Source organism: Schistocerca serialis, chromosome 2, assembly GCF_023864345.2.
Source record: "Schistocerca serialis cubense isolate TAMUIC-IGC-003099 chromosome 2, iqSchSeri2.2, whole genome shotgun sequence".
In the NCBI taxonomy this organism is placed as follows: domain Eukaryota; kingdom Metazoa; phylum Arthropoda; class Insecta; order Orthoptera; family Acrididae; genus Schistocerca; species Schistocerca serialis.
The window spans coordinates 809930452-809953801 of NC_064639.1; positions in this window are offsets into that span (position 1 = coordinate 809930452).

The window sequence follows — 23350 nt, forward strand, 5'->3', positions numbered from 1 at the left end:
ATTAGGAGCAGTTACAAGATGGAGAGAGACTGTCTAAAAACAGCGCTGGATTTCTTGCCGTACGGGATCCTTAGCAGATAGTTTCGAAAAAGGTGACTCGAGATACGAGAGTGGCACGAATATGATTCACCAGTGGCTGTAATCATTAAAATACGTCTCTACAGAATCCAACGTAAATATGTTGTTGAATGAATAGAGTTGATTCCAAATTGCGGTCAGGGTAGTGGTAATATAGGTGTTAAGATCGTGTTTTTAATAGCGTGGTGGTTATGCGAAATGTATTTTGTGGGCTGTAGAATCCGTCTGTGATCAACTTCAGATGTCATTTCTCTATAGTGTTCCTCGAAAAGAACATCGCCTTCGCTTCATGGATTCCCACTTGCCCTACTTGGCGAGTGTAACACAACCGCTGAAAAAAAAAAAAAAAATATTCGCGATGCAAAGTCATTCTCAGGAACAATTTAAATAATTAGCCTACGAAATTCAAATCAATGACGTACCGACTTGTGCATGGAATGCATGTAAGAGGTGGCTAGGACACCACAGAATAATTCTTGACATTAGTTCCATTTTTTTAAATTTTTTTTGTAGTGATATCTTTTAATGAAATTCAATCTCCCACCTATACAGGGCGAGACAGTCCGTCTCGATTTTTTTCGTGAACTCTAGTATGATACAGCCCCACATTGGTGAAAGAGGACCTGTCATAGAGTACATAACACTATGTTCTCTTGAATTACAGCTTCTTGTTGTCAAACGTAAAATGAATGTGTTTTTTTCCGACGTGTGTGACAATGGTGTGAAAGGTTGTCTGAAATGATTTAACACACATGTTCATGACAGTTTATTTACAGACACTGATCACGAGAGATGCTCTCAGGTCCTGTAATTTGTTCAACAAGCTGATAGGAATGGCTAGATATAGTTCATTATTTTTTTCTTAGGAATTTAAATTATCGCTTTTTCTTTACTGTGATGAGGGTTTCGAAACAACGAACACATTCTGTGGTGATCGCTAGTTTTTGCATCAACATAGGCGAAGTTTCATCCGATTTTGCTCATAAAACTAAAAGAAAATTGACTTTGCCTATTTACGTGTAAGGAGTACATTTATTATTGTCACGAATGGTTTTTTTCCTTTTTCAATTGTTGCATTATTATAGGAGTTCCGTTGATGTTAAATAGTCCAGCAGAGTTTGGCGGAAGGGGCTTTCTGTTTCGCAACCTGCTGACTTTTGAAATAGCTATCTGGAGTGTTCTCCAGATGGGCAGGACTATGCTACTACATTTCCCTTTGTGTTGTATACGACCGTCACCTTAAGGTGGCGGCCAAATGATGGAAAGCTGAATGCGGACGGCAACCTGCCCATGCTGTGAGGTAGTAGGTGGAGCAGCTGGCAGTTTCAAGAAGCCTGTGTCCTACCCACCCTGTAGGACGGAGCTGTGGTGGAAGGACGGAGGAAGAGGGCCTCGATTTTTGGCAGTTTGTGGACGCATATGGAGGAAAACGCACGTCCAACTACCACTCCCTTTGCAGTCTCTCAGGACGACGATTTTCCCCAGTGCATGTGTAGCTTTATGACCCACTTATTACGAGTACTGTTTTTTTACAACACTTTCGAATTGTAATTAGAATTGTGACGCTTTTTTTCTATCAGTTGTGGTAGCGTTTATTGGCACCGGTTATCTAGGTTGCAGGGTGATTTTTGAGCAGGGGTCTGTAGCGCACTCTGATGTCAAACAGGGATAGATACTGTATACTTACAGGTAATATACTTTTTAAACACCTCTCTGTCCAGCACAAGCATCTCGTCTGTTGAGCATTGTTCCTGCCAAATTAATAAAGATAGTACCTAGATTGTAATTAGAACTGTGACGCATTTTTTCCATCAGTTGTGGTAGCGTTTATTGGAACCGGTTATCTCGGCTGCAGGGTGATTTTTGAGCAGGGGTTTGTAGCGAACTCTGATGTCAAACAGGGATAGATACTGTATACTTACAGGTATACACTTTTTAAACACCTCTCTGTCCAGTACCAGCATCTCGTCTGTTGAACATTGTTCCTGCCAAATTAATAAAGATAGTACCTTACACCCCTGCCTTCTCTCGCCACCTTGTAGGAGTAGGGTAAAGTGTGAGTGTGTTGGTCGCTAGTTTCGAGTGATATTGCGAAATTTTTTCCCAACAGGATAACACCAGTTGTATGGTATCATGAGTTTTTGAGCTGTATTTGGCTTTTATACCATCCTTTCTTAGCGCTATAGATATAGTTGTGCAATTAGGCCCGATCTTTGTGATTAATTACGTAATTGGGATCGATCTTGGTGCCAGTTTTCCGACCAAAATAAATAAAGTACACTAAACTAACCTCCCTCTCCCGCATCTGAACTGTTTCCATTTGTTAGGGGGTGCACTTGGGCTTTCCATCCAGTAGAATCATGGTTAGAGTCCCGGAAAGGGCACAACCATTTTTAATTTCCTGTCAATTCCTACCGCCTCTGGTGGTTTAATTGTGTTAGGGAGTAACACTTGGGCTTTCTGACCAGGAAGACCAGGGTTCGAGTCCCGGAAACGGTGCTGCCACTTTAATTTCCCATCAATTCCTGGGTGGGTGTGGGGTGGGATTTCAGCAGAGCCCTGGGACAAAGAAATTTCCGCCAAAATTAGAAAATTCCACCAAAATTCGAAACTCTTACCAAAATTCGAAATTCCCGCCAAAATTCAAAATTTCCGCCAATGGGGTATGTTTGAGTTGTCAGGTTGTGGTTGGTGAAGTGGGAGGGTAGGAGGGGGCTTGGGTACACTTGCAGGCTGAGAAAAACACATGACGTCATCTGGGGCGTGGGGTTGGGTGTGGTCAGGGGTGGTTGTGGGTGGGGGTGATAAAATGATCAATTTAATTAATTTGCACATTAATTTTATATCAAAATTGCATCCATAACCTCTCTATACTACTACTCATGTTAAACGTTTCGCAACGAAGGCATAGACTGTCATTTGTCACAATGGGATTAATTTTGAAATAATAAACGGTTCACTCACTTCTTATCTGTCTGTCTCGTTTACATTTGACTAACCCTGATAGTTACTGATACCCTTTTTTACGTTCTTTTATTATCTGTGAAACGACAGTGGGTCAGGTACTGAATGATCAGTTTTGGCTACTAAGACATGCAGCAGTTGTTACCAGGATTTTAGATGGTTCTTGACTACAGTTCACTAACACTTAATCTTTCAGTAGTCACAATCATTTCGTTGCTTGCTGCAATGCATGCTATGTTGTGTGTTATATTGTAGTGAAAGATGAAGCACAACTGCTATCCTTCAGTATTATTGGCACACTTGATCCTTACTGTATTGCCTTTACCTTACTTGTCTTTTCCATATCTCATCTTTTTTAGAGAAGCTTATTATCTAGTAGCCATGGCGAGATGATTATGGATCTGTAGTGGAAGCGTGTTCGATTTCAGAAATAATAGGTGAAGACGCCTATGGGAATGAATGGTTGAGTCTGGCCTGAAGGCGTAGTCTGAAATATAGTGGTTGAGGAGAACGCTGGTGATACGCATGGAATCTCGGTTCGTGTCCCAGCCTCACATAAATTTTCAGTTGACGCTAAAAACTCTCTACACTGCAAGTTCATCATATCCAGTCGTGAGTTTGGGGGGCTGGTAGTAGTGAACTCATCCCGCTGTTCAGCCAAGGGACTACAAATACTTAGGCACTAATATATGAACATGGAGACATAGTGGCAATAATTTTAGAATAGTTGAGAAATATAAGAGTCGTGAAAGACTAAGTTAATAAGGCTGGCTGAATAATTTAAAAGCAGGAATAAAAATATGGTCAGACAGCACACATTAAGAAACATATGAAGAACACTAAAAACACGAACAAAAATGCCTCGAAGAACATGCTGTGGGACGATAGGCGAAAGGAAAATTAGTTACAGAGGGAGAGAGGAGAGAGATGGTGATGGGAACTGAGGGCTATTAAGAGGTGTCAGTGACAGTGATAGGGATGGCTACTGGGGTACAGGGAGAGAGGGGTAGATGCCATTGGGACCTGCGAGATTCAACGGGAAGGGTAATGAAGAGCGAATGGGAGGAGAAAAGGGGGAGGTGTGAAAGGTGAGAGAGGAGAGGGAGGGAGCTCCTAGGGGTGGAGAGGGTGGGATGGATTCAGAGTTAGTAGTAGGCATATATTTTGGGACAGAGTTCATAATCTGGGAGATGGAGGTGGTTGAAATTTCTTTGGGATAGTATGTGGAGGGTGTGGAGATGGAGAGTTGATGGTGTAGGTAGAGATGCAACGGCACCATGGGACTGGATAGGGCAGTAGGATTGTAGGAATCGAGTTTGTGGGTGGTGTATATTATCCAGAGGTGCTCTACGTATCCTGTGTGTCAATTCTATAAATGGTACATTGCGCAAGTACTGGAATTTGGGGCGAGGAATGGGTTTGTGGTATCTGTACGTTCATGGACAGTGAGGAATTGCGATCAGTCGAAGTCAGGATCCTCAGGGATGGAGAAGATGTTAGAAAAATTAGATAAAAAGTGTTTGGCTTTGCTAAGGTCATCAGGTAAGGGAAAATCGGTCTGAATGATCGAATTGAGGGATGGGATGGTAGCTTTCAGTTGAGAAAGGGTATGCTGAAGAAGGGGCTTGTTGATGGTGGGGGAGCAGATGTTGCTATATGTGATGCTGCAGTGCTGTTGCACCATGATGTGAAGCTAGGTAGCTGGTTACGTGGGTTAGGGGTGGAGAAGTTTATACAATGGTGTTGAGATGGGCGAATATGAAGTGAACTTGGTTTCAGGAGTATGTGGCTTGGGTGTGGAGGTGGCATACTGAGTGGGTGGCAAGGAGATTTGCTGACATTGAAAGAGGTGGATGTTTTGAAGCACAGTAGTAAAGAAATGGATGGTGTCTTCACTAGTGATGGGTGGATGAAGGGAAGTTTTCAGGTTGGATGGGATGGTCAATAGGACAGACAAGTACAGTTAACTCCAGTTTGACTGGTGTGGGTTTGGCTTTGCTCTTGATGAAGTGCATAGGATGTGCATCATTGCAGGTGTTTCAGGTGGGTGGGAACCTAGGTTGTCACATTGGTTAAGGAAGTGGGACTGCTTACAGTGGGAGCATGTGGGAGGATTCTTACAATCAGGAATAATGTGGTCATTACAGTGATGGCATTTTTGGCATCCACGGGATTTGGGGGGAGGGGGATTTGAAGGGTTTGACTTTGTGATTGTAGATAAGGGCTCCCTCCATGAGGAAACTGTCGTTGGTGGGAGCATGCTCTGTAAAAACATGCATGAGGAAGGTGGGTCCAGAGTCATTGAATATATAGCAGAAGGTGCAGGTTTATAGGGAAGGCTTGGAGTCAAATTGGGTGACACCATCTCTTCTGTGGTGATCTTGCTGTGAAGCTTTGTAATCACTGCAGTGAGGGTGGTGGGACGACTAGAGGTCTGGGACTGTTTTGATGGGGGTTTGGTGAGAGAAGGAAGTGAGTCAGGCATGGGAACGAATGGGTATGTGAGGGAGTTTGAATAGAGGATCGGTGTAGAAGGTGGGAGTGGTGGATTTGATAAGGTTGGAGTCTTTATGAAGGATGATTTCGGTGACAAGGAGATGGGAGAGATACTTTCGAAATTGAAGGGTGAGGGATTTGGCGTTGAGTAACTGAAGGTCAGGCAGGGAGAGGAAGAATGTTTGGACAGACTAGGGAGAACTTGTGGAAGGAGGAGTAGTGTCAACTTGATCCGTGATGTCTGCGCTAGTCTGAGGATTCATGGTGGAGGTGGTGGCTGTGGTTACTGTGTCATGGTGCTTCTGTGGTTCTTTGGTGACTTTGGGGTGGGGTTGAGGTTGAGGAATTGGAGGGGGTGGAATATGGTACTTGGCAGGTTCTTAAATACGGCTGGAGTGAGAGGGGCTACTGGTAAACGGTGTCCCAGCGTCTGGTGTAGTCATGTGGCACTGCAGAAGGTAATAATTGCAGGACCTGCAGGGGCGTTTGTGACTGTGGAAATGGGTGGAGGCGGTGAAGAATAGGCAAAAGGCAATATGGAGGCTGTAGATGGCGTTGTGGTAGGTGGTAGATGTGACTGTTGATGGGTAGGAAACTATGGGGAAGGGGGCTGAATGTAAGGCAGCGGGCCTTTGGAAGCACTCCAAGTAGTGACAGTGGGAGTACGGAAGGGGGATATGTAAATGATGGTAGTTGGGGAGGTGTTCATTATTGATTGAGGAGTGAGCTACGGTGGTCAACATGATCTGGCGATGGAGCATCGCCGAGATGTTGGATGATGGCTGCTATGATGTCGAAGATGATGTGATGACAACAAATGAGGAGTGGCGGCGGCGTGGGAGATAGTCACGAAGGTGAGTAGATGGAGGTGGCAAGTGGGCAGTGATAGTGGCTGTGGCGATGACAGAGACACATGTGAGAAGGTGGCGACGGCATGTGGTGGCGACAGTGGTGAGACGACGGTGGCGACGGCGATGCCTGGAAGGCGACGATAAGCAGGCAGCAACGACGTAAGTTGTAACTCCTGGAAGATTTTCCCTGTCGAGATTCGAGCCCAGGCAGTGGCACTGGACAGGTAGAGGGACTCCAACCCTCGGATTAATATAGGCATCTTTATTGATTTTTTCTTTATTGTGATTTCATTCCCCTGTCCCATATGGGCAGGGGAGGGCTGGCAGGGTCACAACCCACCGCTCTTCAGCTGAGTGACATTGAAATTTAAAAATAAACAGGAAACTCTATGTAAAAATGTGGTAGAAGGGGGACTTAAATACATAATAAATGGAGAGAATGGGGGTTAAAATATGCCATGACACAGAGAGGTTCATTGTGGGACAGTTCGAAACAGTCGACTTAAAGCTGAAATAACACAGTTGGAGAGTCGTGGAACACTTAAAAACACACAGGAGTCACATACACAAGTTAAAAGTTGGCTGCAGTATAGAAACATACAGAAAGAGAGACTCTTAGAAAACCACTCAAGCGATGGAGCACACACAAGGAATGGACCTGCTGAGGGAGAGGGGACTTGAGAGAAGGGATAAAGAGGGGAGAGGAAGGTGTAGTAAGGGAGTGGCCTGAAGGGAGTGGGAGGAAAAGCAAAACATGGTGGTTTGGGGGGCACACCAAGTGGCAGGAGACGGTTGGGGTGGAAGGGGGAGAGGGGAGGTAAGTCAAGAGGGAGTGCAGGGACACAGAAGGGCGGGCATGGGAAAGGGAGGAGGTATAGGAGGGAGGAAAACCACTCAGGGGGAGGGAGAAGGAGGGGAGAGGGGGCCCTGAGATGTACGAGGGGGGAAGCTGGGGTTAGAGTTGCTAGGAGGGGTAGAGATCAGGCGAAGCTCATCATCCAAGAGGGGTAGGCGCTGGAAGTTGAGTTGGGAAAAATGATGGAGGATGTGGAGATGGAGAGAGAGCGGGACACAATGTTAAATGCACTACAATGAACTGGGGTTAGAGAGGAGAGAAGACACCAGGGGGTGGGAAGGACCGAGTCGGCAGATTACGAACAGGGTGCGGATGTATTCGAGGAAAAGAAGAAGATGTGGCAACGGGATGAGGTCTTAGGGGATTCGCATGGGGGACAGAAGGAGGATACGGAAAGTGAGTCTGAGTGCATGGTGTTCTAGGATTTGGAGGGTTTTATGGGGTCTGGGATGGGCGGAACTTCAAGCGAGCTGGCGTAACAAAGGATGGGGCTGATCAAGGATTTTTAGACGCGAGGAATGATGGAATGAAACACTCCCCATGTCTAGCAGGACAGGAGCTTCAGGAGGTGGACTCTATTGTGGGCTCTGTGTTGGGTCTCAAGGATATGAGGAGTCCCAGTGAGGTGATGCTTGAGGGTGAGGTGAAGGTATGAGTATTTCAGGGTAGGAGAGAGGTGTATAGGATGACCATAAATTATGTAAAAATCATGGAGTCAGATGGAGCGGGTGGTATTACCCATGATGATTGCCTGGGTCTTGAAAGGGTTGATGCGAACTAGCCACTGGTTGCAGCAGGCTGTGAACTGGTCAACGTGTGTTTGAAGGGTGTGCTGGGACCGCTGCAGGGTAGGATAAAGAGCCAGGTAGGCGGTGTCATCAAAAACTGGCAGGGGAGGTTTGGGCATATCTGCAGTACACAGGAGATGGAGAAGGACGGAGCCTTGGGGCACGCTGGCAGTGCGATAAAACGTATGGGAGTTGGTATTGCAGATATTGACACACGAGGGACGATGGAAGAGGAAGGAAGTAATGAGATGGACGGAACTGATGGTAGAGCATAAGTCAGGAAATACAGGCATCGAGCACAATTTGTTAAATGAGTGTAAGATCGTGTCTGAACAAACGAGAATACTGGCTCACACCTCGAACTATTGGGATCACAGAATCTGTTGATATCAGACTTTTTGAAAACAACTTCAGTAGAGACACTTGTTATGCTCTTAGCAATGCATGGAATCATGTATTTGGCAGGGAAAAAAGACTGAGTAATAGTTTCCGCGCTTCACCAGCTGGTGTGATTGATGGCGAGCAACGCTAGATAGAGAATGAAAGCAAAATCTATACATGTAGATCGCGCTTCCTCTGTACATCTCATCATGACGTAATCCAACCAACTGGATACCGTTCTCGGGGTATGAAAGAGGGAAATGGCAGCTCACGACAGTCACTTTTAATCCCTCATGAAGGTGAACGTGGGTATAACTAAAAACTTCGAATTTTATCGGAATTTGACCCACCAAGTCAAATAAATTTTTATATCAGGACTCCGCGGTGAAAAACATTGGAGTCATGTTGGTTTCCTCTACAGCAAGGACACAGCCCGCAGCGTTCGTCGCCTGGAGAAGCTGTGTCTCAGACAGTCTCATCTGCTGACTGATCTGGCTTTTCTGCAACGCTGTACAAGGTTGTACCGAAGCTCACAATGGTCAAACACCACATATGAACTGCTGCAATGAATAGAATTTCCCGTAAGACAAGCTGTGCTATTGTCAAGGAGAGGATACGCGGTATGAACTTGATGCCATCGCTTGCTCCTACTTGCCATCTATTTCTGTCTGCAATTCTCTCACCATGGGTCTTGGAGAGGGTAAAGATGACTTTGGCTGCACATCAATGATCGACTTTAAGTAGTACAACTGCGAAACAGACGGATAAATTTAAACGCCTTAATCCTGTACAAGGAACTGTTGGATCCAGCGACACTCATCACACTGTCATCAACTTTTCCAACTAGGAACTTGACGAACTTATCACCTGCATTCTCTTTGCTCCAACTCCACAAAAACTACGAGTGACCGACATTATCAGTGGACTCAAGTAAGCGGTTAGGCATCTTTCTGAGAAAGCGGCAGGTGAGGTAAGATTTGCTACTAGTCGGATATTAGCCACCGCCAAGCAGCCCAAGTCCAGTAATAGCAGAGGGGAAAAACAAGGACAAAAATCGTTGGAGATGAATGAAGAGTTAATTTTGTTACTACGGTTGCTACGATTACGCCCAATGCTACAGATTATCATAAGAAAGCGGGTTTATTATTGGAAGACAGTAAATACCGAATTCTCAAACGGGATCCAACTCGGCACTTTGCAGTAAGAGCTACTTAAGGATTTTGGCTCTCTGACGAACATGTGAAGAATTTACGGCTAAGACCACCGAGGCCAGCAACACTGTATGGTCTGCCTAAAATAGACAAAGACGGTGTCCGATTAAGGCCAATTATTAGTGCTCGAGACTCTCCTATATACTGACTGACAAATTACCTGTCTAAACTAATGAAATCTACAGTCATTCGTTGTAGACATCATATGAAAAACTCACAAATGTTTGTTGATATCATAAAGCAGATCAGGTTTTGCCCAAAAGAAGTTATGGTTAGCCTTGATGTGGTCTCCCTGTTAAGGATACAGGATCAGTAAAAATCAACACCTATATCTTTCAGGCATTATTTACAATGTATACATTTCACAGATTTTCTGTAGATATCAGGTAATGCAGTACACTTTCTAAACAAATTATAAGTATTTTGAATATTTTTGAAACTGCTTAGGGTTCTAAAAAAATTACAAAAAATTGACACTATTTTTTTCCACAATGCCCTCTCCAACTGAGGTAACATTTATTCCAATGTGATACATTTGAAGGAGACCAAATTTTTACCAAATATGCATGACACGATGACTGAGGTACTAGATCTATGTAATTCCACTTATTATGTAAATTACAGGGATAAAAAATGTCACATCTTACAATTTAATATTTATAATTTTTTCCTAATAAAATGTTATTTTTCTATAACGTAGTTGATTCTACAATAAAGCTTAGATCTGCTACATAAGTATGGAGTATTGCAAGTTACAGAAAAAAAATTAGAGTAATGCTTTATAAACTTTAGGAAATTTTTGTACCTGAATTCTGAAAAATTCAAATTGTGGGAAATTGCGAATGAAAATATGAGTGCAATTAATCTGTGCATCATAACATTCCTGAAGCAAAGTCTTCATCCTGCAGCGTTTTCTCATCTTCAAGCTTCCTCTTGGCCTTCCATTTAGCCCTTCTTGCCTCTTTGGTATCTTGAAGATCGAATCTTTCCGCATCAGGCACCAATTGTCTGTCAAACGCAAGCAATTGATCTCCCATATTAGAGCCACATTTTATGCCTAAATTTCTCAGGACTTTCAACCTTCCTATCACTCCATCATTGAAACATATCACTGCATCCAGTACACCGACTTTTAATGTACTTAGCCCTACAAAAACATTCTTGCAATGGTTGAAACTTTCATTTCTGTTCTGAGTGCCCCCATGAAGGCATTTACTAAGCAAAACAGGGTCACTCATATATTTGACCACTTTCCTTTGCTTTTTCGTAACCACATCAAGAATCTGCTCCTTTAGGGCAAAGACCATGAACAGGCTTGTCATCTGTGGACAACGTATGAAAGTAGGTGACCCATATAACTTTCCTCATCGCTGTAGCATCATTCAGAGGTGCAGTTCGTCTAATGGCCTTCTGAAGAAGGTCTACTTCAGTTTCTGTCAATCTGCCTCGGCCAGACAGAGATTTTCCATCAGAGAGCAACTTTTCTTTCATTTCTCTTCGTAGCTTCCTCAACCCAGCTCCCATCCTCTTTTGCACATGTCCACAACACTCCAGTTTTGTTACCTAGGTATCACCATAAACATAGAACTCATTAATTTTTTTGAAAGCTTTAGAGTCACCATCACCTAGGTACTTCGTATATCTAACGTTATAAACGGGCAACGACCTCTGAAATATTTTTAGAGCTTCATCACATTCTATACATCCTCTGTAACCGTCGTAATTCTTAGAACACTGATGTTCAATACGTCCTTCAGTGTTACCATGGCAGGTGTTGCAGTACTTAGGTAAGCACTCAACATCAATAACTTTTCCATTCTCCAGAGAAGTAGCACTACAACACCATTCAAGGAACGATGTCCTCAACGGCTCAAATGGTTGAAATGACTCTGAGCCCTGTGCGACTTAACTTCTGGGGTCATCAGTCGCCTAGAACTTAGAACTAATTAAACCCAACTAACCTAAGGACATCACACACATCCATGCCCGAGGCAGGATTCGAACCTGCGACCATAGCGGTCGCTCGGTTCCAGACTGTAGCGCCCAGAACCGCACGGCCACTTCGGCCAGCGATGTCCTCGACGTTTCCGTGTCCCATAAAGTGCAAAAGCAGTGTCCCGGGTTCCAGTAACATTTACAGTTTCTTCTACTGCACTTTTCGTAGATACCTTAGACACAACCGTGAAGGCACGTAAAAGTGGTTTTATGTACTTGCGGAACCTACTGGGAGGAGAAGGGAGGCTCATCAAACCACAAAACGTTTGAGCAGACTTGTTTCCTTTTCCTATTGCACGCATTGCATACACTAACTTCAAATTCACATAATATGAATTATGAAGAATGTTAGGAATCATTTTCGTGGTAGATTTATGGCAGGATCTACACAGAACAACTAATTTTTACGCTAAACCCTTCCTGCTACTTTGTTGTTCAGTTATTTCCAGACAGCCTACACCATCACATTGTTTACATTTCGCCACTTTCTATATCAAGGAAGATAAGATGCCCACATCATCAACAACAAATCCAATACAAACAGCGTCATTGATAAGACAGAAGTTGGAATTACCAGGAGGCGTGCCATGTGGGAGTTTCTTCTCTGAAGACCTGATGCATAGGACACTTTCAACAGTGTGGTTGAGGGGAAAGCTGGTGATACGCATGGAATCTGAGTTCGTGCCCCAGCCTCACATAAATTTTCAGTTGTCACTAAGAACTCTCTACACTGCAGGTTCATCATATCCAGTCGTGGGCTTGGGGGGCTGGTAGTAGTGAACTCATTCCGCTGTTCAGCCAAGGGACTACAAATACTTAGGTACTAATGTATGAACATGGAGACATAACGGCAATAATTTTAAAATAGTTGAGAAATATAAGCGTCGTGAAAGACTAAGTTAATAAGGCTGGCTGAATAATTTAAAAGCAAGAATAATAATATGGTCAGACACCATACATTAAGATACATACGAAGAACACTAAAAACACGAACAAAAATGCCTCGAAGGACATACTCTGGGGCGATAGGTGAACGGAAAAATAGTTACAGAGGGAGAGAGGAGAGAGATGGTGATGGGAACTGAGGGCTAGTAAGAGGTGTCAGTGACAGTGATAGGGATGGCTACTGGGGTAGAGAGGGGTAGGTGCCATTGGGACCTGCGAGATTCAACGGGAAAGGTAATGAAGAGCGAATGGGAGGAGAAAAGGGGGAGGTGTGAAAGGTGAGAGAGGAGAGGGAGGGAGCTCCTAGGGGTGGAGAGGTTGGGATGGATTCAGAGTTGGTAGTAGGCATATATTTTGGGACAGAGTTCATAATCTGGGAGATGGAGGCTTGCTTTGTTTGTGAACTGGTTACGACGGCATTTCCCTTTATTGAATTTCTTGATGCGTGGCATAGTTCGTATTTATTGCACACTAAAGGATATGTACTTCCACAAATATTTGTAGCACTTGGGCGACAAACATTCAGTAACACGTGAACAAACTGCTTCAGCGAAACAAAAGTAAATACTGGCACAGATAATCATTTGCAGACGCTAGAATCCTGCACTGTTACCAGAATATGCAATGTATCTACGTATAATCGCTGGAAACAGAAAGTTCACAGTTCTTTTCGAATTAATACTGGTTTCTGTAACAGGAATAAAGAGGGCGTGGCGGCATGCATGACCGTAACCTTAAAATTATGAATATATAGGTCATTTTTCATTTGGAACCCTATAAAGTATATATCAATGTAAGCAGGAAAGACTATAGAATTTAATAAAGTCATAAAAAATTCGGTTTTTCCACCATTTGTAAGTACCATGTAACCTTATCGAAGGTACCAGCCGAAGACCCTTTAACACTGTTGGGCACTCATTTCACCCCAGAAATTTAGAAATTATTTCGCCACATTTTGACGACCACGTAGTTTCTGCCTGGTGAAAATTATTATGAAACTACTGATGGAAAAGACATGGGTTCAAAACTGTCACCAGTGGAATTTTTAAGGACAAGCTTCGAACAGTACTCCACTCCAGCCATCTTGCTTCTACAGCTATGCTGAGGATAAATTTTTTAGTCTCGCCACATGGCAGTGAGGCGCTGCAGCAGTTTGTTGATCATCTGAGTGGCGTACATCCTAACATAAGAATTGCAGACGAGTTGGAGAAGGACGAGAAGTCGAAAAGTTATCGTTCTCTGATGCTGAAATTTTGAACATTGTTATTGGCTGAAGTCCAGCAACAGTGATTTAACTTAATTACAGAATGTATGTGTAGTCACCTTGGTGGCATAAAACTGTTGTCAAATTGACCATGGTTTCGACAGCACCAAGGCGCTCTTCATCAGATGTTTTTCACCCATGGTGTGATTACATGTAATCCTATGTAATTTTTATTCTGATGAAGCTGTCGAAACCATCGTCAATTTGACAACAACTTTATGCAACCGCGGTGGCTATACATATATTCTGTAATTACGTTCTCAGATGTGTTAGTTGAACAGAAATCAGATGGAGAATTCGGCCATTCTGTGTACAGAAAACCAACGCATACAGATCTGTATGACAACCGGCGTAGCTTCCACCACCCAGCTCAGAAAAGACGTATGCTGAATGCCTTAGTATTGAGAGCTAGAACTATTTCAGACGTGGATTACCTCGGTTGCGAGATTAAGCATTTGAAGACGGTGTTCATAAGGAACAGGTATTCTGTCACTAACATTAGATAAACGCTGTTGAGAAAACTAAGAACCGACTTTGTTGAAATAAACCAAAATGACTAACACATAGTGCGGCTCCCATTCTGCTGTGCAACAACTAGTAAGATAAGTAAAGTCCTAAACAGGCAATAAATCAGGCCAGGCTTCTGGCCACCAAGAAAAATTAAAGACATGTTGCGACCTGTTAAAGATACTCTTGACCTGAGAGTGCCAGGAATTAATAATATTCCTTGCGAGTGTGGCAACAATTATATGGGGCAGTCTAAATGGACAATTGCCGAATTTTAAGTCAAACATTAACATCGCCTTAAATACAAGCATTTGGATAAATCAGCGGTGGCGGAGCATACCCTGTTAAGCATGCACAAAGTCATGTTTGAACAAACGAGAACACTAACTCGCACTTCGAACTATTGGTACTCTATGATCAGAGAAGCTGTTGCAATTAGACTTCGTGAAAACAGCTTCAATTGAGACACCGGCTACACATCTAGCAATGCATGGAAACTTGTACGTGACATGGAAAGTACACAGAGGAATATTTCCCGCAGTTCACAATCTGGTGCGATGGATGGCGCTGCAAGCAACGATAGACAGAGAGTGCAAGCAAAATCTGCGGACATAGTGCGCCCCATCGCTATATGTGCTTTCATGATGTAATGCAGCCAATCGGATGCTGTCCTAGAGGGAATAACAGAGGGATCTTTGCCATCTCACGACACACGGTTATCTCCAGGGCGATTGGAATGCCTACAGGGATTCCATTGACAACCAGATCTGAAGTCACCCCTCACATTCCACCACCATGTGACATCACCCATACTTCGTTCTTCCTCCAGGACAACCTGTCTGGCCCTGTGATAGCCCACACTCCTACCAAAGCCATCCATACCCATTGCTTTACCCTTCCCCTCTCTGGGCCGTACTCATTCTCTGCAAATCCTGCCAGCTTTACCATTCCTTCCTCTAAACTCGTGACCGGGATATACTCCTTCGCCACTATCAAATACGGAGACCCATCTGTAGCCTTTTGACAGCGAAGAAACGCCTAGACTGGTCCGCCTTCTATCACCTTAATTGCAGCAACCACGCCCCACATTACCTGATCATCTGTGATAACTGCCCCTGATATCCTTAGTAAGGTTAAACATTATGCATCCCACCTCTCTGACGTCTTTTCCATCGCCGACGATCCTCACTTTGACTAGTCCCGCTTCCCCACTGTCCATGAATGTACCGATACCTGTGTCCTGCCACTCGCTCCAAGCTTCCAGTACTTGAACCATATGCTGCAGACAGAATTAAACATTCCCATTACACATCCTCTCCACTGGGCTTTTATCCTAACCCGTGGAAGGCCTCCCACATCCTACTGTTCCCTAAACCAAACAAATCCCCTTCTGACACCTCCTCCTACCATCCCACATGCTTCACCTCGGTGTTCAGCAAGGTTTTCGAATCCATCCTCCCCAATCGTATCCATCACCACTTACAGCAACACCGCCTTCTTCTTATTAGCCAAAGTGGCTTCTAATTCTCCTCTGCCAAAGACTAGCTACTTAACCACACGCATCTCCTCTTCCTCCTACATAACTCCCGTCCCTCCGCCATTTTTATTTCCCTAGATCTTCAGAACGCCTATGTCCGAGTATGGCATTCCGGTCTCCTTTTCAAATTTCAGGTCAATGCCCTTCCTATTATGTTCACTTCATCACATCCTTTGTTTCGCATCATCCTTCCTATGTCACCATTCATAGCACCAAATACTGTACCTTCTACCCCATTACAGGTATGCTCCAAGGATCAATTCTTTCTCCTCTCCCTTGTCTCCTGTGCACTGCTGATTTTCTCAAACCCCCACCCCCATTCCCTGTCCATCTCCTTTAATATGAAGATGACACCACCTTCCTTGTCCTCCATCCTACCCTACAATGGTCACAACATTCGCTACAGACCCACATTAACCAGTTCACCACTTGGTGAAACCAGTGACCCTTTAAGGCACACGTTAGAAATCCCAGGCTATCGTCATAGGCAGCACCAACCCTTCCTTCTGGCTCCTTAATTTCCACCTTATCATCTATGACCATCCTGTCCTCCTTACTCCCACGTTGAAAAACCCTTGACTGCCACCTCACCTCAAAAACCTTACATCCAACACAAAGCCCACAACAGATTCTCCTCTGAAACTCATGTCCAGCTGGACTTGGGAACTGTATCATTCCACCATCCTCCATATGTACAAATCCTTAAACCATCCCATCGTCTATTATGCCATTGTTGCATGGCTCTCTGCTTCTCCTAAATTTTATAAATCCCTCTAAATCCTTGAATGCCCTGCAATCCTTTATGACCTAATCAGCTTCCCATGTCCTCTTACACACATCAAAAACATCCTCTAAGCCATCCACAAAGTCGATATCCCTGACTGCCTGCTGTCTCCTCATCTCTCCAATCCCTGTTCATTACCACATCTATACAACTGTGTCCAACCCACCTCCACACACTCTATGTGCTAGCCCTCAGAAACTTTTCCTGTATCCCCATCCCTGAAGATGAGCTTAGCCATGATGTCTATCCTTCCTTCCAAATCTGATCCTAGTCCTCCTCTCCCCTCCTTCCTAGGGCTCCCCCTCTTTCCCTTTCCTTTGCTGCATCTTACCTCCTACCCACCAAGCTTCACTTCTTCATTCTCCCGTCCTTTCCCTGTCTTTGCGCTCCCTATCAGATTATTCTCTCTCCCAGCCCCCATCCCCTCTCCCTTGGTGTACTGTCAGATCCTCCTCCCCTGCCGCCCCATCCAGCCTCCCCATCCTCTGACACCCCCTTTCCTCTCCCTGCTCTTCTCCTTATCTCTGGCACACCTCCCATGGCAGATCCTTCCCATTGCAACTTGAGAAGTGCTTCGTGAGTTCCATTGGTGTTCCACTACAAGTATAGTGTTTTAAAATGTGCTTGTGCCATGTGGATTTCTAATGCTGTGGCCTCCATTTCAACACGTTATACAGTAACACCGGTGTTTCATCAACGTCTTCATCCAGTATGGTTTTAATTCTTGCTCTCTGTGGATTTAACTTGTTACAATGTCTCCCATTTATATTATCCTCGTTCTGTGTGTTTCATTCATGTTTTATCACCTAGTCATTTTTTAAACCTGTTTTATATTTGTTCGTTTCACTTGGCTGAAGAACAGCGTCAATGTGCCGCTGCCAGCTCACCCTGCCCACATTGGGCAGGAGGATGTAATTACAATAAAGAAGAAAAAAACAGCTCATGACAGTCAGTTTTAGTACCTGACGAATATGATGATGGATACTGCGGAAAGCTTGGAATTTTATCCGAATCTGACGCGACAAATGGAAATTTTATGCAAGGACTGCGCCGTGAAAAACTTTGTAGCCACGATGAACTACAATGGAAATTTGTAAAAGTGCATTGCATTTCTATTTCACAATTTTAAGCATAGTACTATATCACCTTACGTTAAAATACATACATCTGATCCAATGTATCGCACTGTTGTAATGTTAGTCTTTATAACGTATATCATCCATTGGCTCTAACTACGTGTGCAGCTTTCATGCTTCTATATATAAAACACCTACTTTTTAAGCTACTGCATGGTTTTTATTGTTTTATATTATTCTCCAAAAGAATTGCATGTTTACTAAACTGCAATTTGGTGGTAGCTTCAGTGATTCAGACGTCGGTATACACAAGATCAGTCAGTCTGCATACTTTTTTGAGCTGGATAGCTTCATCCAATACTGTCAACAGACAAGACATCCGCCCCTGGTAGTTGAGTGGTGAGCGCGACGGAATGTCACACCTAACGTTCCGGGTTCGATTCTCGGCTTGGTCGGAAATTTTCTCCGCTCAGGGACTGCGTGTTGTCCTTATCATCATCATTTCATCCGCGTCGACAAGCAAGTCGCCGAAGTGGTGTCAACTCGAAAGACTTGCACCAGGCGAACGGTCTACCCGACGGGAGGCCCTAGCCACACGGTATTTCCATTTCCAACAGACTACACGGGTCCTTACGTTGCCTCATTACGTCGATACATTGTATCTGTTATATTGGACAATGATATGGTGCATACCCATTGTAATAAGTATATTTTGTAGATACACTTTTTCAGATGCGAGTTATACATAATATTTTCCGATTACTGTGAATTATTAGTAATCGATGCAGACACTGTCTTCTATTATGTAATTTGTCTTCTTAAAACTATTGTAGAACCAATCATTTCGTCTATTCTTCCTATTATGAATGTCGGCATATAGCCATCTGTGTATTCTTAGATCTGAAGATAGCCATTTGACTGGTCGAAGCTAGGAATCGCTGATTCTTCTTTGCGATCTTAGCAAATAAAAAGCTTTCCTAATGAATACTACAACACTAACTTGTAACGTCATGCCTGATGCTGTACTTTCGTTACACGAAATTTTGGAAAGTTGTGGTAAGCTTCTATGGGACCAGACTGCTGAGGTCGTCTGTCCTTAGGATTACACATTACTTAATCTAACTTAAACTACCTTACGCTAAGGACAACACACACATCCATGCCCAAGGTAGTGCTCGAACCTCCGACGGGAAGATCCGCACGAACCGTGACAAGGCGCCTGAGACCGTGCATCTACTCCGCGTGGCTTATTACATGGACATCGGAAATGTAAGAATCTACAAACTCCTTCTGTTTCATCATTGTGTGTGGTGTGTCAACTAGAAATGTTTCGAAAGGGTTTGAAATTATGTGCAAAGCCTTTTAGAAGTCGCTAAGTACTCGCAACTTCAAAGACAGGGGGAATAAATCATGAGTAACTTGCGTATCGTGAGTCAGGCTGTCTCCTGCCTCAAACATAATTTCTGACTGGGGTATTTGCGTTACTGAGTTAAAACTTCAACAGAAGGTTACAGCCCTTAATAGTTAGGTCACGAGAGAATTTTAAATTTCTATATACGTACCGGAGCTGTTGAAATACTGAAAATCAAATTTATGTTACCCCTGAAAGTCGCTAGAAAGGCATTGTTCTAGTGGGATTGGGTAACCATGCCCCGATTTAGCCATTTAGAAGTATAGAAGCTAAAGTTACCGACTGAAATAGCAGAAACAGATGGTCATTTTCAGTTGGAATGCAGTGCCACTTTGCTTGTAATTGATAAATTTTAAGTGCTCCTAATAACTGAATTAAATTTTGCAATCATTCCAGATATTTTTATCAATTGTGGTCGAAATATCCACTCCACAACTAATTGTCACTCCTTGAATTAATCAGTATGAAAGCGTTCGTTCTCCTATGTAGTTAGATTTCAGTTTCAGAAACCATGATTTCGTACTGAGGCGACCGGTGAGTCTCATCACCGATAGTCATGGCAAGTCCAGACTATGGGTATTTAAGGGCTGGTGTGACTTTGAAGAGCGAACTCTTTTTTTAGTGCAGCACCTGCCTCTTCGCCACCATCACCCGCCCTTACACCGGAGACTGAAACTGTCTTGTGTACAAGGTAATGTGTGGAATAAGTATTTAATTCTGAATTCTTCGAGCAGTACTTCACAGTAAAATGTTAAAGGAAACTTTATTATGCAATTTTTAAAGCAAACTTAGCATTCCACATACCATCTTGTAAGAGATATGTCACACATATATGTCACGCATGTCACGACATGTCACGCATGTGGAGCAGTGACTCAGTTTATGACCACTCCTGAGGCAATACTTGTGTCACACTATACTACGAATGGCTCGCCCGTTTTGGTGTGAACTCCAAAGTTTCACGTGTGTGCCCTCACAACTTGCAAAAATTACGAGTTCATACTATAGTCTGTGATTTCGTGGACTTCATTAAATTTCTGAGAGCTTGTATTACGAGGGCTATTCGTTTATTAAAGTCCAACCGGCTGTGAAGTGGAAAACACGTTGAAAAACAGAAATGCTTCGTGCGCAACTGTTTGGTACTGCTTTCAGCTACTTCCCTATACAGCCACAAACTTATTCACTTGTTGGAATGAGATTTTCACTCTGCAGCGGAGTGTGCGCTGATATGAAACTTCCTGGAAGATTAAAACTGCGTGCCCGACCGAGACTCGAACTCGGGACCTTTGCCTTTCGCGTTCAAGTGCTCTACCATCTGAGCTACCGAATCACGATTCACGCCCGGTACTCACAGCTTTACTTCAGCCAGTACCTCGTCTCCTACCTTCCAAACTTTACAGAAGCTCTCCTGCGAACCTTGTAGAACTAGCACTCCTGAAAGAAAGGATATTGCGGAGACATGGCTTAGCCACAGCCTGGGGGATGTTTCCAGAATGAGATTTTCACTCTGCAGCGGAGTGTGCGCTGATATGAAACTTCCTGGCAGATTAAAACTGTGTGCCCGACCGAGACTCGAACTCGGGACCTTTCCCTTTCACTTGTTGTAGCATTGTCCAACTTCCAATACCCTCGTCATAGAAGCCTGTGCTTTTCGCGAATTCTCCACTCTGCTCCGCAGCACATTGTCTGTGCCACACTGTTGTCTCCATACCCATTGTTTCGTGTGATCAGGGATGGAACTCAGAGGGAGACAAGTCGAGATGAGCAAAGGCTCCCCATAGACTACGCTGCAGGAGCGTCTTCATCGCCCCTGCACTGTGCGGCCAGCAATTGCCATGAAGAAGGAAATGCATGAAACCTTATGTGGGCTACATGAAACCCGGTGAAATGTTTCAAAAGGTACTCCTACTCGGTGGAGGCGCTATTGTTCTAGGCATCTTTACGTTCTCACTGTGCGTCCAAAGCTGAAAATAGCGATGTGACGCGATCGATGGGCAGACGAGACACACTGTCCAACAAATCTGTACAAAGCTTCACCGGATTTTCACTGTAGTTTTCATTTCGCGATTGTTCGGACATTCATTAACGAATCGCTCTCGTATTTCCATTTGTGGATACTGGTCGAGTGTTTGGAATTTTTGAGAGTTAACCTTAGTTTGGACTTGTGGTATGACGGGCAGTTGGCATTTGATATTTGTTGGCTGGTGGATCAGGAGGAATATGTTATTATTGGTCTTAGCCGTTCTTGGGACTTCGTTTTCATAGTACGACAACCAGTTGGGTGTTATATTTATACTCTGTTAAGGAACACTGATTATTTTTGTAGTGCAACGAGAGCTCTATTTATACTCTGTTACATTAACACTGATTTACTTGGAGTATGAGCGAATAGACCGTACAGTGTTACCAACACCATTGGAGGACTTTCAATATTTCGGTGCATGGTTTTGTTGCTAATATCAAATGGTGCTCACAATAAGCTCCAGTGATCACAATTTATGGATTTTTCTTCAATAAACTTAAACAGTTATTCTCGGCTACAGTAATTCATAGTAGCTTACCACTTCGCTATTATTTCTTTGTGCATGTGCATGAATTTATGGCAGATGATTTATTAATTGAACTGAAAGTGGCGGATGCTACCAACCAAGTGGACAACATATAGACAGTTAACTCAGACACCATTCACCGCTGTAAGTAGGCTACCGAAGTGGGTGGTAGCGCCACAGCATACGGGGAGAGAGAAGAGAGAGAGAGAGACATTCACGGTCCCGTGACTCAGTAGACTAATGGAGTTGGGGAGGAAGCGGTTAACTGTGATACGGAATACCTCTCACCAACCACTATACAGTGGCTTGTGCAGTGGGTCTGTAGGCGCCGGCCGTACGTGTCCCCGCAAAACCTTGTGGTAACATCACGTCTAAGGTGAGGCCCAGTGCAGACATCTCCGGGGCGAGTTGGAGCGTCAGAGTGGAAGAGAAACAGGAAGGGGAAGGAGGCGAGCAGAGAGGCGGGTCACGTCCAGCTGCGTAAATATTTCCCTTCTTTCCAGAAGGGTAAACACAGTTCCGCTCCCTATTACCGGCGCCCGTCTGGCGAGAAGCCAACTCTCTGGGTTCTCCAAGCTTCAGAACGCACACACCTACGCCATCAATATACGCTAGGCCACTTTCCGTTTTGCCAAAACGTTTCATCCCGCCAGACGCACAAACTTTGGTTAGAAAGAATGAAAGCGCTTTAAGATTTAAGAAAAGGCAACATTTTGTATAACCACTTTATCACCTTCTTCGATTTATAAGGCTGAGTGTATTTCATTGCTTGCTAGTTACGAAATATGGAGTAATGCTTCCCTCAACCCGAAAGTATAGGAGGTGGTGAATGACCTCTGAAATGACGGACCCAGTCAGCGAATACGAACGACCATTTATGTGTATTTGAATGACAACAATGAAAATTCCTGCCTGACCTGGAGTCTAACCCGGAATTCCCACATTACGGTAGTGGTCGTCTTAAAAGTTTGACCATCCGGGCACGACTCACACCCAGATCCAAAACTCCACATGTCGTCGTTCCTGCGTCCTGTAATCGTACACTCATTACGTAATTCCCGTACAAGAGAGGACAATTCAGTTGAAAGTCGTTGCCTGGTATCGGCAGAAAAATACGATACCGACTACATGCGTTCTTAAGAAAAACAATGCAATGTTCCTTCGGAACTGCGAATACATTTCATGCATCTCATAAGGTCGTCTCGGTGCTTGTTCCTTCGGACATTCATTGATGTCCAAAGTAACATTGTACCGTTCCTCTTAACAACACAGACACTGCAATATCGTAATTCTGGGAGGACCTACAGCTTAGCTTAGATTAATAGATAGACAGTAGAAAGCAGCCAAGGGTATAGCTGGTGATTGTAAAGGATGGAGAAACGAAGAGGAATTTGTGAAATTGTTGACGACTACAGTTTAACGTGACTCGGAAGTACGCTTCTACTCGTCCTACTTCATGTATACAAATCAATGACAGAGGTCGAAGTTGTGATAAGTGACATAAAGGATCTTAGAATCGGATCAGAATATCACCCACGAACGTCTGTCGTGTAGTGTTGACAATCATTTAGCCACCAGCCACACATTTACAGTACTCAAGTATCGCAAAAGAATTCTGTGAATAACTAAGAACTGGAGTGGCTGATAACGAAATAGG